Source organism: Capricornis sumatraensis, chromosome 2, assembly GCF_032405125.1.
Source record: "Capricornis sumatraensis isolate serow.1 chromosome 2, serow.2, whole genome shotgun sequence".
NCBI classification, from domain to species: domain Eukaryota; kingdom Metazoa; phylum Chordata; class Mammalia; order Artiodactyla; family Bovidae; genus Capricornis; species Capricornis sumatraensis.
In genome coordinates this window covers 216,675,566-216,688,440 of record NC_091070.1, presented here as the reverse complement: position 1 = coordinate 216,688,440, position 12,875 = coordinate 216,675,566, and positions in this window count along the sequence as shown.

Below are 12,875 nucleotides of genomic sequence, written 5' to 3'. Positions count from 1 at the left end.
TCGGACGTGAATGAGCGACTGAATGAAAACAATACTTCAGTTGAAAAAATATCAACCTTGCAAGTGGGCAAAAAGTGTGAGCAGGTGGATGCGTCACACAGAGGGATCTCCAGATGACCTAAACACTTAACGAAAAGTGTACAACTTCCTTAGTCATCGGGAAAATGCAAACTAAAATAATGGGGCCAGACAACTGGACCCCATCAGAAAGAATCAAATGACATGACTGAATGTTACCAAAGGCTGTGGAACCACCGGAATTCTCCCACACCCCTGCTTCTCAAACTCTGTGCGGTGAAAGACCAGCATCCTTTGCAGGCTCCAGTGCGTTGAAGACCAAAACGTGGTCCACTGAGAAGCACCAGGACAGAAGCCTGTGCCTGGGCCCCCTCAGGCAGGTGTGCCGTCTGAAGTGTCGGTGTGCACTGTCACACAAGGCTGCCGACTGTGGATCCGTGTGCCATAGCTGTGGCACATTTCTAGAAGTTTCTAAATGCTCACTCTTGATTTCTGGACCTAACCCTTTGCAGACTAGCAGCAAGTAGCTCACAGCACACATGTCCAGTGACACACTCTACCCGGATGGTGGAGGTGCAAAATATCACAACCGCTTTGGCAGGATTTGCTAAAATTAAACATACGTATACCCTGTGACCCAGAAGTTCCATTGCAACATATACACACACCTTAAAGGTGTTATACTGCAGCAAAAAAAATGCCAGAATGTTTATAACAGGACTATTTATAAGAACTCAAACTAGAAATAACCAGACATTAGCCAAAAAGGATCTTGCAGACCTATATCCCTCATGAACATAAAAATCCTTTAAAAAGCAAATCAAATATAACAGTATAATATATCATGACTAAGTGGGGTTTATTCTTGAAATATAAGGCCAGTTAAACATTTCAAAATTAATAGAATTCACTAAATTAATAAAAAAGCATTTGAAAACCTTCGAAATCAACCAACTTTCAGCAATCTGGAAATGAAATGATCTTGATTTGATTTAATTTCTTAGTTTGATATAACCAATGTATACACTTGATACAGGGCCTGTATGAATACTTAGTTAACATCATACTTAACTCTGAAAAATTGAATACCTTAACGGCATCTAAAATTAAAAACAAGCAAAGATACCCACTTTTACCATCTCCTTTCAACATTGTACTCGTTTCTGAGCTAGTCTCAGTAAGGAAAAAAGGAAATAAAGGCAATGGATTGGAAAGAAAGTGAAAGTGAAGTTGCTCAGTCATGGCTCACTATTTGCGGCCCCATGGACTGTCGCCTACCAGGCTTCTGCTTCCACAGGGTTTTCCAAGCAAGAGTACCAGAGTGGGCTGCCATTGGAAAAAACATGTGAAACTTCTTTTATTGGCAGTTGACATGATTATTTACACAGAAAAAATCCTGATGAATCTACAAAATAAATTCAAGAACTAAACAGCCATGAGAGAAATTAAATGAAACCAAAGGGAATGGAGCCCCCCAGGCTCCTCTGTCCATGGAATTCTCCAGCCAAGAATACTGGAGTGGGTTGCTATGCTCTCCTCAAAAATGAATGAGGACGTAAAGCGTGTTCATGGATTGGGAGACTCAATACATGTTAATACATTAATGTTTCCTAAATTTATGTGTAAACTCAATGTAGTCCTAATCAAAACCACAGAATATTCTTTGGCAGAATGAACAGGTTGATTTTCATATTTTAATGGTAATTGAAAAGACCTAAAAATATTTAAAACTAACTTGAAAGAATGTTGGAGAACTTATATTTTGTGATTTTATGGCTTAATATAAAGATACATGATCAATCTGGTATGGTTTTTGCAAATCTGGCTTAAAACTCCGGAATATTGGAGTGGGTTGCCATGCCCTCCTCCAGGGGATCTTCTTAACCTAGGGATAGAACCCAGGTCTCCCACATTGTAGGCGGATACTTTACCAGCTGAGCCACCAGAGAAGCCCTGAGATTTTCATTAAATTTTACTGATTCTAAAAAGTTGAAGACTGTACATATTTGTTGTTGTTGTTCAGTTGCTAAGTCATGTCCAGCTCTTTGCTACAGCACGCCAGGCTTCCCTGTCGTCCACTATCTCCCAGAGTTTGCTCAAATTCCTGTCCATTGAGTCAGTGATGCTGTCTAACCATCTCATCTTCTCCTGCCCCTTTTTCCTTTTGCCTTCAATCTTTTCCAGCATCAGAATCATATATATATATATATATATATATATATATATGAAATACATTCAAAGGGATATTACTTATATAAGAATGTAAAGCACTTAAAGAAAAGTATATATTGTTTGTGGAACTATACAAAGAGCCTACACAGATGGAAGAATGACTATACAGCAACCTGAGGACGAAGGTTTCATCAGCAGAGAAAGAGAAATACAATGGAGTGAGGAACGGGAGTAGGCGCACTGTCTCTGTAATGTTTTTATTTCTTTAGGCAACATACTCTCATCTGTTAAATCTTACTGGTGGGTTCATGGGAATACGTTATATTACTTGCTGTTCTCCATATTTGAAATTTTTCATTCTTAGCTTTTAAATTTTAAGAAAAGAAAGAAAAGAAAACTTGAATGGAAAATTCTGAGTGAAGCACGGCTTCCTCTACTTTTACTTTTCTGTCAAGTTTGACACAGAGTAGAATGTTTTCTGATCTCCGAGTGAGCCCAGGAGACTTTTGCCAGGAAAGCGCATCAAAGCATGGAGAGCCTAATGAGATACCAAGCACATCAGGTCAGACTGAGTCTCATTCTTCTGAAACTTTGGCAACATTCAGAAGTATTGTGATTTAACATTCCACAAACTTCAATATAAAGATCTTAGCTTCAAAGTCTAAAAGCAATTTCAGCTTAAAAAAATATCTAAACCTGAAGACAATCAAAGAAGAAATATCTGAGTATATCTAATAAAATTATTCCAGCTGCTATGGGTTTTAAGAATCCAAATTTTATACCTGTTACATATGTTATATATATATATATGTTCGTTTCCATGTAGTTTGAAAATACCTCTAAAAAGCTTAAAACACCATATGAGGCAAAATTAGAATGAGATTCCATTCTTCCTTCCTTTGTTTCTTCTTTCTTTCCTTCCTTCCTCTTTCCTTTCTATTTTTAAATAATTAGAAACTTACAGAAAAATTATAAGCAGAGAACAAAGACTCTTCTTTTCCTGAACGATCTAAGACTGAGTTGCTGACATGATGTACTATCAGCCCCTTAAATACTTAACGTGCTTTTGTCACAAATAAGGATATTCTCCTTCTTTTATCCCAAAGCAGCCACCAAATCCAGAAAATTAACATCAAATCGTTCATGCCTCCAAGTCTCCAGAGCCCACTCAAGTTTTCCCATTTATCCCAGCAGTATCTTGTATAGAAAAAGGAGCCTCTGAATCATGGCTTGCCCTGGTCATTATATCTCTTTCCTTGTCCATCCAGCAGTTTCTCAGTCTTTCCTTGAGTTCCATGATGTGGACAGGTTTGAAAATAACAAGACAGTCATACTGTAGACTCCTCTTCCATTTGGGTTTGTCTGATGTTTCCTTGTGGTTAATCCTAGATATAGGTTATGCATTTTTGCAGTGGCCACAGGACTGGAAAAGGTCAGTGTTCATTCTAATCCCAAAGAAAGGCAATGCCAAAGAATGCTCAAACTACCGCAGAATTGCATTCATCTCACACGCTAGTAAAGTAATGCTCAAAATTCTCCAAGCCAGGCTTCAGCAAGATGTGAACCATGAACTCCCAGATGTTCAAGCTGGTTTTAGAAAAGGCAGAGGAACCAGAGATCAAATTGCCAACATCCGCTGGGTCATGGAAAAAGCAAGAGAGCTCCAGAAAAACATATGTTTCTGCTTTATTGACTATGCGAAACTCTTTGACTGTGTGGATCACAATAAACTGTGGAAAATTCTGAAAGACATTGAAATACCAGAGCACCTGACCTGCCTCTTGAGAAACCTGTATGCAGGTCAGGAAGCAACAGTTAGAACTGGACATGGAACAACAGACTGGTTCCAAGTAGGAAAAGGAGTACGTCAAGGCTGTATATTGTCACTCTGCTTATTTAACTTATATGCAGAGTACATCATGAGAAATGCTGGGCTGGAAGAAACACAAGCTGGAATCAAGATTGCCAGGAGAAATATCAATAACCTCAGATATGCAGATGACACCACCCTTATGGCAGAAAGTGAAGAGGAGGTAAAAAGCCTCTTGATGAAAGTGAAAGAGGAGAGTGAAAAAGTTGGCTTAAAGCTCAACATTCAGAAAACTAAGATCATGGCATCCGGTCCCAACACTTTATGGGAAATAGATGGGGAAACAGTGGAAACAGTGCCAGACTTTATTTTGGGGGGCTGCAAAATCACTGCAGATGGTGATTGCAGCCATGAAATTAAAAGACGCTTACTCCTTGGAAGAAAAGTTATGACCAACCTCAATAGCATATTGAAAAGCAGACATTACTTTGCCAACAAAGGTCTGTCTAGTCAAGGCTATGGTTTTTCCAGTGGTCATGTATGGATGTGAGAGTTGGACTGTGAAGAAGGCTGAGCGCTGAAGAATTGATGCTTTTGAACTGTGGTGTTAGAGAAGACTCTTGAGAGTCCCTTGGTCTGCAAGGAGATCCAACCAGTCCATTCTAAAGGAGATCAGGCCTGGGTGTTCTTTGGAAGGAATGATGCTAAAGCTGAAGCTCCAATACTTTGACGATCTCATGCAAAGGGTTGACACATTGGAAAAGACCCTGATGCTGGGAGGGATTGGGGGCAGGAGGAGAAGGGGATGACGGAGGATGAGATGGCTGGATGGCATCACCGACTCGATGGACATGAATCTGAGTGAACTCCGGGAGCTGATGATGAACAGGGGGGCCTGGTGTGCTGCGATTCATGGGGTCACAAAGAGTCGGACACGACTGAGCGACTGAACTGAACTGATGCATGAGCCCTCCAGGCTCCTCTATCCATCAGGTTTCCCAGTCAAGAATACTGGAGTGGATTGTCATTTCTTTCTCCAGGGATCTTCCCAACCCAGGGTTTGAACCGATGTCTCCTGCACTGGCAGGCGAATTCTTCACCGCTGAGCCACCAGGGAAGCCCTGAGGTTAAGTCCCGCCGAAATTCAAATCCACCGCTGACTCTCAGCCATGACTGAGCATTGCCCCTCAGGGCCCTGTGTCCTGCCACCGCCCCACTACAAGAGCCTCTTGTGAGTTTCTGACCTGGACCCTATCTAGCTATGATGCAGAGATGAGACGCAAAAGCATTTCCTAAACAAAACCCCACACCATGGAACAACAGTGCTGGACAATTTTCCCAAAATGGCTGAAACAAGTTGAGATGAAACAATTAAAATATCACCAAAGAAAACACTTTCTTCTTCTGAAGTCTGTACTTTTTTCTGAGACACTTCCTTCTTGTTTGACCATATCAGATGCCCACAAACCAAACTGATCCTCTCCACAAGCCCAACATCTGAACATAAGCCTGGGGTGGGGGTGCGGTGGGGGAGGGCTCCCATCTCCCACCTACAGAGCCGGTTCTGCAGGCCTCTGAGCAGCTGCGTTCCACGTATTCTCCCAAACACGTCCAGGCCTGAGGGGTTTCCTTTCCACCTCTGATTTGAAGCAGGTGCATCTCTATCTGTTCCTTACTTTATAGAACTGGGGGTTCTGTTCCAAGCAGCAGGGTCATTTTCCAGCTTCTCCTTGACTGAGCCCCTCAGTAATCTGTTTTCTCACTGTTCTGGTTCTTCTTCATTGGCTTCTCTGCGTTTTGGTCTTTCTGGCATCAGGCAGAATTCTCTTTAAAGAACGGTAAGCATGCATGCTTTTGAACTGTGGTGCTGGGAAAGACTCTTGAGAGTCCCTTGGACTGCAAGGAGATCCAACCGGTCCATCCTAAAGGAGATCAGCCCTGGGATTTCTTTGGAAGGAATGATGCTGAAGCTGAAGCTCCAGTACTTTGGCCACCTCATGCGAAGAGTTGACTCATTGGGAAAGACTCTGATGCTGTGAGGGATTGGAGGCAGGAGGAGAAGGGGCCGACAGAGGATGAGATGGCTGGATGGCATCACTGACTCAATGGACGTGAGTCTGAGTGAACTCTGGGATTTGGTGATGGACAGGGAGGCCTGGTATGCTGTGATTCATGGGGTTGCAAAGAGTCGGACATGACTGAGCGACTGAACTGAACTGAACTGAAGCATACATGTGACACAATGTCACCAGCAGCTGCCTTGGTGGTGGGATGTACTCAGTGCCAAGATCTTTCCCTCAGTCCTCAGTGGAGCCAAGATCCATCCCTCTGTGATGGGATCCTCACATCACCCTCCCCACCTGTTCTCCACCAGGAGGCTGACCTAATGGACGCATCCACAGGGTCCACAGAAAATAGGAAGAGAGATCCCCCTGCCCTCTCACCCTCACCTCGGGTGCCTCCAGATCCACCAACGTCAGGCAACCCTGTGGACTGTAGCCCACCACTCTCCTCTGTCCATGGGATTGTCCAGGCAAGAATACTGGAGTGAGTTACCATTTCCTTCTCCAGGGGATCTTCCCAATCCAGGGGTTGACCCCACGTCTCCTGCATTGGTAGACAGAGTCTTTACTCCGAGCCAGTGGGGAAGCCCTTACCCCTTCTGCATGACGGTGGACCCAATGTTGTGGGGCCTGGAACTGATGCATTTCTGTTGCCCCTTTCAGAGAAAGAGCTCAGAATTATGACTAAACACACCTCGGCCGCTCCAGACCACCAGGCACAGGAAAAGGGACAAGGGGGACTTGAAATCAGAATGGGAAGGGACGTGCATTACCTACTGTCAGTAAAATGTGTTCCTTCTACAAACGTCCCAAAAAATGTGATACCATGAGCCTCCCCGGGGGCCTCGGAGGGGAGGAGCCTGTGCAAGTGGCCAGCATGAAGTCCTATGGACATCGCTGTGGTCCCTCTGCTTCTGGCTGGGGTGGGTGTTGAGAGGGGTCCCTTGGCTGTGCAGCCCTGTTACCCCACCCCTTCCAGTCCCCACACCCAGATCTTAGCAGACAAACACACCTCATGGTGTCATCACAATCAGCTTATATTTTCTAATTTTTTTCCAAATCAGAATCCTTACCCCCAGAGGAAAAAATGTTTTGGGGTCACCAAAGCCCAGGGTGATCAGTACTATCCAAAGGATGGAACCATGGAGGAAAAGACTGGAAGGAAATACACCAAAACTCTATAGGGCACTTTGTTTGGATGGTGGCGCCCATGTTGGTATGTTCCTTTAGTTCTGATTCCGCTAATTTTCTCAGTTCTTCACCATGTAAAATAGAAATGAGTGAAATAAACTGTAGATGGATGACAGGCAGGTGGAAAGAGTCCTTTCTCTCTTCCCAAACTTTGTTCCCTCCCGCTGCCCTGAGACATGCCCATCAGGACACACGTCCTCAGTCAGAGTCCCCTACCAGGGAGGTCTCTGCTTCACATCTCATCCAGGGGTTCACAAAGCACATTTACATCTTCAAAGATCATCCCTGGGCTTCTCCAGTGGTCCAGAGGTTAAGACTCTGCCTGTCTGCAAATTCAATCCCTGCTCCAGGAAGATCCCATATGCTGCAGGGCAGCTAAGCCTGAGACCCACAACTATCAAATACCCTTCTCTGTGCTCTGCAACAAGAGAAGCCCCAGCAATGAGAAGTCCATGCCCAACAACTGGAAAGCAGGCCCTGCTGTCCTCAACTAGAGAAAGTCTGCGAGCAGCACCGAAGATCCAGCATGATCAATAAATAAATACGAATTTTTCAAAAAGATCGTCCCCACTTTACTTTGAGAAATCTTGTCTCCGCCACAAAAAGGTAAAAACTCTGAATGAAGGTGCTGGATCGGAAACTCTGCCGAAGTTTCCACAGGAGACAGAGACCATGTTTCAGTTACTAAAACGGGAGAGAAGGAAAAGGCTAGAGTCCAAAGTGGAGAAGGGAATGGCAACCCACTCCAGGATTCTCGTCTAGAGAATCCCATGGGCAGCGGAGCCTGGCGGGCTACAGTCCATGGGGTCACAGAGAGTTGGACATGACTGAGTGACTTAGCATACATACACAGAGTCCAGACAGGGGTACCTGAGTCCCATGGCAGGATGGGTGGGACCAGCAGCCAAACCAGAAGCTGGGCCTCTGAGCCACGGCCATGGTCTCCCCAATGCCCCAGCGGGCTCCAAGGGGGTGGGGCCCAGCTTCCTCCAGGTCCAAGCTGCAGGAACCAGAGACCCAGGGGCTCAGGTGTCCAAGTTGGTGGAGGGCTTGGAGGTCTGGGTTAAAATATAAACCTGTGCTGGCTGACACTGGAAAGGAGAGGTCCTCTATATCAAACAGCCTCTAACACATTTTGTTGTTTGGAAATATTCCATCTTGCCTTTCAGAAGCCATCTTTCTGTGGATTAGGTGGTGAGGGCGGGGAACGAGTGGACCATTCCCACACAACCTACGTTGACTTTGGGGTCAGTTAATGACTGAATAGGGGTGGCAGCCTAACTTGGGAAGGGAGCTGACAGCTCAACCTCCTTGTGTCAGCATAGACAGCCCACCCCAGGGCTGGGGACTCAGAGTTCCACAGGGAAAAACTCTCTGAGCTCCCCATAGGCAGGCTGGAGCACACTTTCGCTCCTGCAGGCCCACCACTCCGCCTGCAAGCAGCCACCTTCAGCTCAAAGTCATGGTGAGGCTCCCCTGGCCGGGGGAGGGGCAAGGGCTCTGGTGCATGAGAGGTCAGCCTCCCGAGGGGGTCTGGGCAAGGAGCCAGGATGTTCCGAAGATGCGGGTGCCAGTGAGGCAGCTGCTTGTCCTGCCAGCCAGGCCCCTCCAAGACTAGCCCTCAGGTGGGATGTGAGATGCAGAGGCAGGCAGCGCCCTGTGGAAGAGAGTGCCAAGGGCAGGTGCATCCGCAGTGCTGAGGGACCAGGAAGACCAAGGAAGGGACACCCATGGGGAAGAAGACTCTGCCTCCAGAACAACGTACAAGGGAAAGACTTGGCAATAAGATGCCAGGAGCAGGGGGCTCAGGGCTGACGCAAGGAATAGCTTTGTTTTCACAGCAAAAGTATGATGGCAAGAATAAGTAGATCCTTACTGAGCCTCGACTCTTTACCAGAGGCTTTGCATTTATCTCTGAACCCAGGTAACAGCCCTTCAGAAAGCATCAGTACACCCATCTTGCAGATGGGGAGACTGAGGCTCAGGGAGGTGCCGTGCTTTGTGCCCCAAATCATGCCCAGCTATTCAGTCATCTCCGGCCTGGGTTAGGGAGGCTGAGTCATTTGCTCCCAGAGATCCCGCCTTGCCTGGACCTGGCCTAGGGCTTTTGTCACCCTTTGCATGAGACTCTGGCCTGAAACAAAGCAAAGCAGTCCCCCAGGCTGGATTCCTCGAAAGGTAATGCCATCCATCAGCACAGATTTACTGCTCATTGACACGAAGAATGTTGACTCACCAGTTGCATCTGCACCTCTGGAAACTGAGAGCTTGTCTCTAACCTGACTAGACAGGTCAGCTCACTGGCCTGGTAGACAAGAGGGCCCCAGGGCACCCACCCCCCCCACCCCGACATCCCCCGCTGGGCCTCGTCTGGCAAAGCAGTGCTCCTGTTCAGGCATTCCAGCCCATTCTATCCCAGCCACAGACACCAGAAAGGATGTAACTGACTTTTCCCTGCAACTCCCACACTGCACAGCCTGCCTGCAGAAAGTCAGGCCCTCTGGTGACCACGGGCATGGGAAAGGACAGGGTACAAAACGAGAATCCACAATGCTGAGCCGAAGTCCGCGATTATCCACTCTCAGGTTGCACTTGTCAAAGGTCAGTGAGTGTCCCCAGCAGGCAGCACCCTGTCTGGTCAGATGTCCTCGCCAGCAGTCCCATCACAAAAGTTATGTCAGGGACGAGAGTCCCGTGGAAACGTCCTCAGTCACAGTAGAGAAAGTGGTGATTTGCCAACACTACTCACCCATCAGCCCTCTGGAAATAAGTGAAATGACTCATGGTTCCCCAGACCATTGGCTTCTACTAAGCACAAGACATCCTCTGTTGCCCCCTTCTCCTCCCGCCTTCAGACTTTCCCAGCATCAGGCCTTTTGCAGTGAGCTGGCTCTTCCCATCAGGTGGCCAAAGTATCAGAGCTTCAGCATCAGTCCTTCTAAAGAATATTCAGGGTTGATTTCCCTTAAGATGGACTGGTTTGATCTCCTTGCCGTCCAAAGGGGGATGGGGGCGAGAGAGGATGGGATGGTTGAATGGCATCACCGATTCAATGAGCATGAACTTGGGCAAACTTTGGGAGATGGTGAGGGACAGGGAATCCTGGCATGCTGCCATCCATGGGGTCGCAAAGAGTCAGATACGACTTGGTGAATGAACAATGACAACAAACAGACATAATGCCCACCTTCAAAACACACTCCCTGGGGACGTACCGGGCACACAGCCCAAACCTGTGGACCTGTCACAGCTCTGCGGGCACACAGGGGCAGCGTGGGATGGGGGCCCTGCTCCAGTCTCTGGCACCAGCTGTGGCCATGTTCTCACAATCAGACCTACAGCCAAGGAAGGAGGATGTTGCCTGGATGAGCATCTTCGCTCCGTCATGGTTTAGTTAAAAACCGAGTCACTTGGAAACCTACTGGCAGCTTGCTTCCCCTGGTATCCAGACCCAACCGTTGGTAAAGATACCTCATGGAGAAGAGCCCTTGGGAGGAATGGGCCCTCCAGCATGCTGTGTGTGGGGACCCCAAGGTGGAAGCCTTCTGTCCATTGAAGAGGAGCATGGGGTACCCAGGGTCACCTTTCAGGCAGGAGCAAGGTCAGATGGCACCCAAAGAAGCGTGACTGAACAGGGACCCATAAAGGATGATGGGCAGTTCACAGACAGACCCAGAAATTGTGAAGCGTGTTGGGGCCACAAAGGTGGAAGCACCTCCTTTCTGCAGCCCTTCAGGCCTGAAGGGTTGGGTCAGGAGTGAGGATGGAGCCTGGAGCTGGCAGAGCTAGAACAGAGGGGAGGGTTCTCCATGGAAGTCATGAGCTCAGACAAACCTCCCTGAGATGGACAGACAGACAGAAACACATCAACCTTTCAAAAGCATCTCAGTTCAATTTTATTGCAAAAGAGGAGAGTTTATCTCATTTCAGATCAACAGAGTTTGTGAAGATTGCCAAGGGTTCTTAGTAACTCGTTAAAGCTGTTTCACATTTCCTTCCAAGGTTGAACAAAGAAAATTAAGGTTTTCTATTAAATAACTCTAATTGGTAACCAAAAGCTGCTCAAGTTAAGAGTTTTAAGGCTAGCATATGTATGCCCTTGCTGTCTACCTTTAGGCAATATATTCCAAAGTGGTAATGCCGCCTCTTTAGATATGTTTTTTAAATGAGCTAGCTGGCAAGAAACTCATCTAGTAAATATAAGCCAAAATTAAATAAATGCTGAACTGTGCTGATGTGAATTTTTATTGGCTGTTACGGCAGAAAAAAGCCAACATCTGCAAGTCTCCCCAGACGATGCTCTCCAGCCTCTCTCTGCCTGTGTCACACGGCACTCCACTCCCAAGCAGAACAAGGCTCCCAGCCAGAGGCTTACAGTGTCCTCTCTGCTTCCTCTTGCTGGGTTGCTTTGCTCAAGAAACATGGGGCAGGAGACAGAGTAGAAGGGTCAGGTCAGGGACCTCCACACACAGTACCATACCCTCCGAGAGGAGGTTAACTAGGGAGATGATGAAGAATCTTCCTCTCTTGGTCTTGGTCCTGCTTGTTGTTGTTCAGTGGCTCAGTCGTGTCTGGCTCTTTGCAACCCCATGGACTGCAGCATGCCAGGCACCTTCATCCTCCCCTATCTCCCAGAGCTTGCTCAAACTAACGTCCATTGTGTTGATGATGCCATCCAACCATCTCATCCTCTGCTGTCCCCTTCTCCTCCTGCCCTTAATCTTTCCCAGCATCAGGGTCTTTTCCAATGAGTTGGCTCTTCGCATCAGGTGGCCAAAGTATTGTAGCTTCATCTTCAGTATCATTACTTTCAATGAATATTCAGGGTTGGTTTCCTTTAGGATGGACTGGTTTGATCTCCTTGTAGTCCAAAGGACCCTCAAGAGTCTTCTCCAGCACCACACTTTGACAGCATCGATTCTTTGATCCTGCTTACAGGGAGAAAAAATACTCCCCAGACTTCATAATAACAGGCCAGACTTGTGTGAGTTTTGGGGCTGATTTTGTCTCACTTTTGTGGTCCAGAAGTTAGTTTGAAGTAGACCTTCTTGCAAGAGCCAGACAGAAGTGAATACAAATATCTCTGGAAGAGGTGCTGTCAACCCAGCCCTCAGAGAGTCCCCTGAGACAAAGACCACTGATCATAAGCTCACAAATAAACTTAGAAGTGAAATTACCGAATACGTGAGCAGACAAGGCACAAGGAAGGCTGACTGAGCATAGACAACAAACAGCAAATCCAAACCTGCCGACAAGGTAGTGGACTTGTTGGGGAGAAACAAGAAAATAGGAATGCAGCCCTTTTGCTGCCTTGCATCTAGGATCATCGTCACCATCTTTCTAAATTCCATATATATCCGTGAATATGCAGAACTGGTGTTTCTCTTTCCGATTTACTCCACTCTGTATAACAGGCTCCAGTTTCATCCATCTCATTAGAACTGACTCAAGTGTGTTCTTTTTTCTAGCTGAGTAATATTCCATTGGGTATATGTACCACAGCTTCCCTATCCATTCATCTTCCGATGGACATATCTAGGTTGCTCAGGATGGGGGAACACGTAGGCACCCATGGCAGATTCATGCTGAAGTATGACAAAAACCATCACAATATTGTAAAG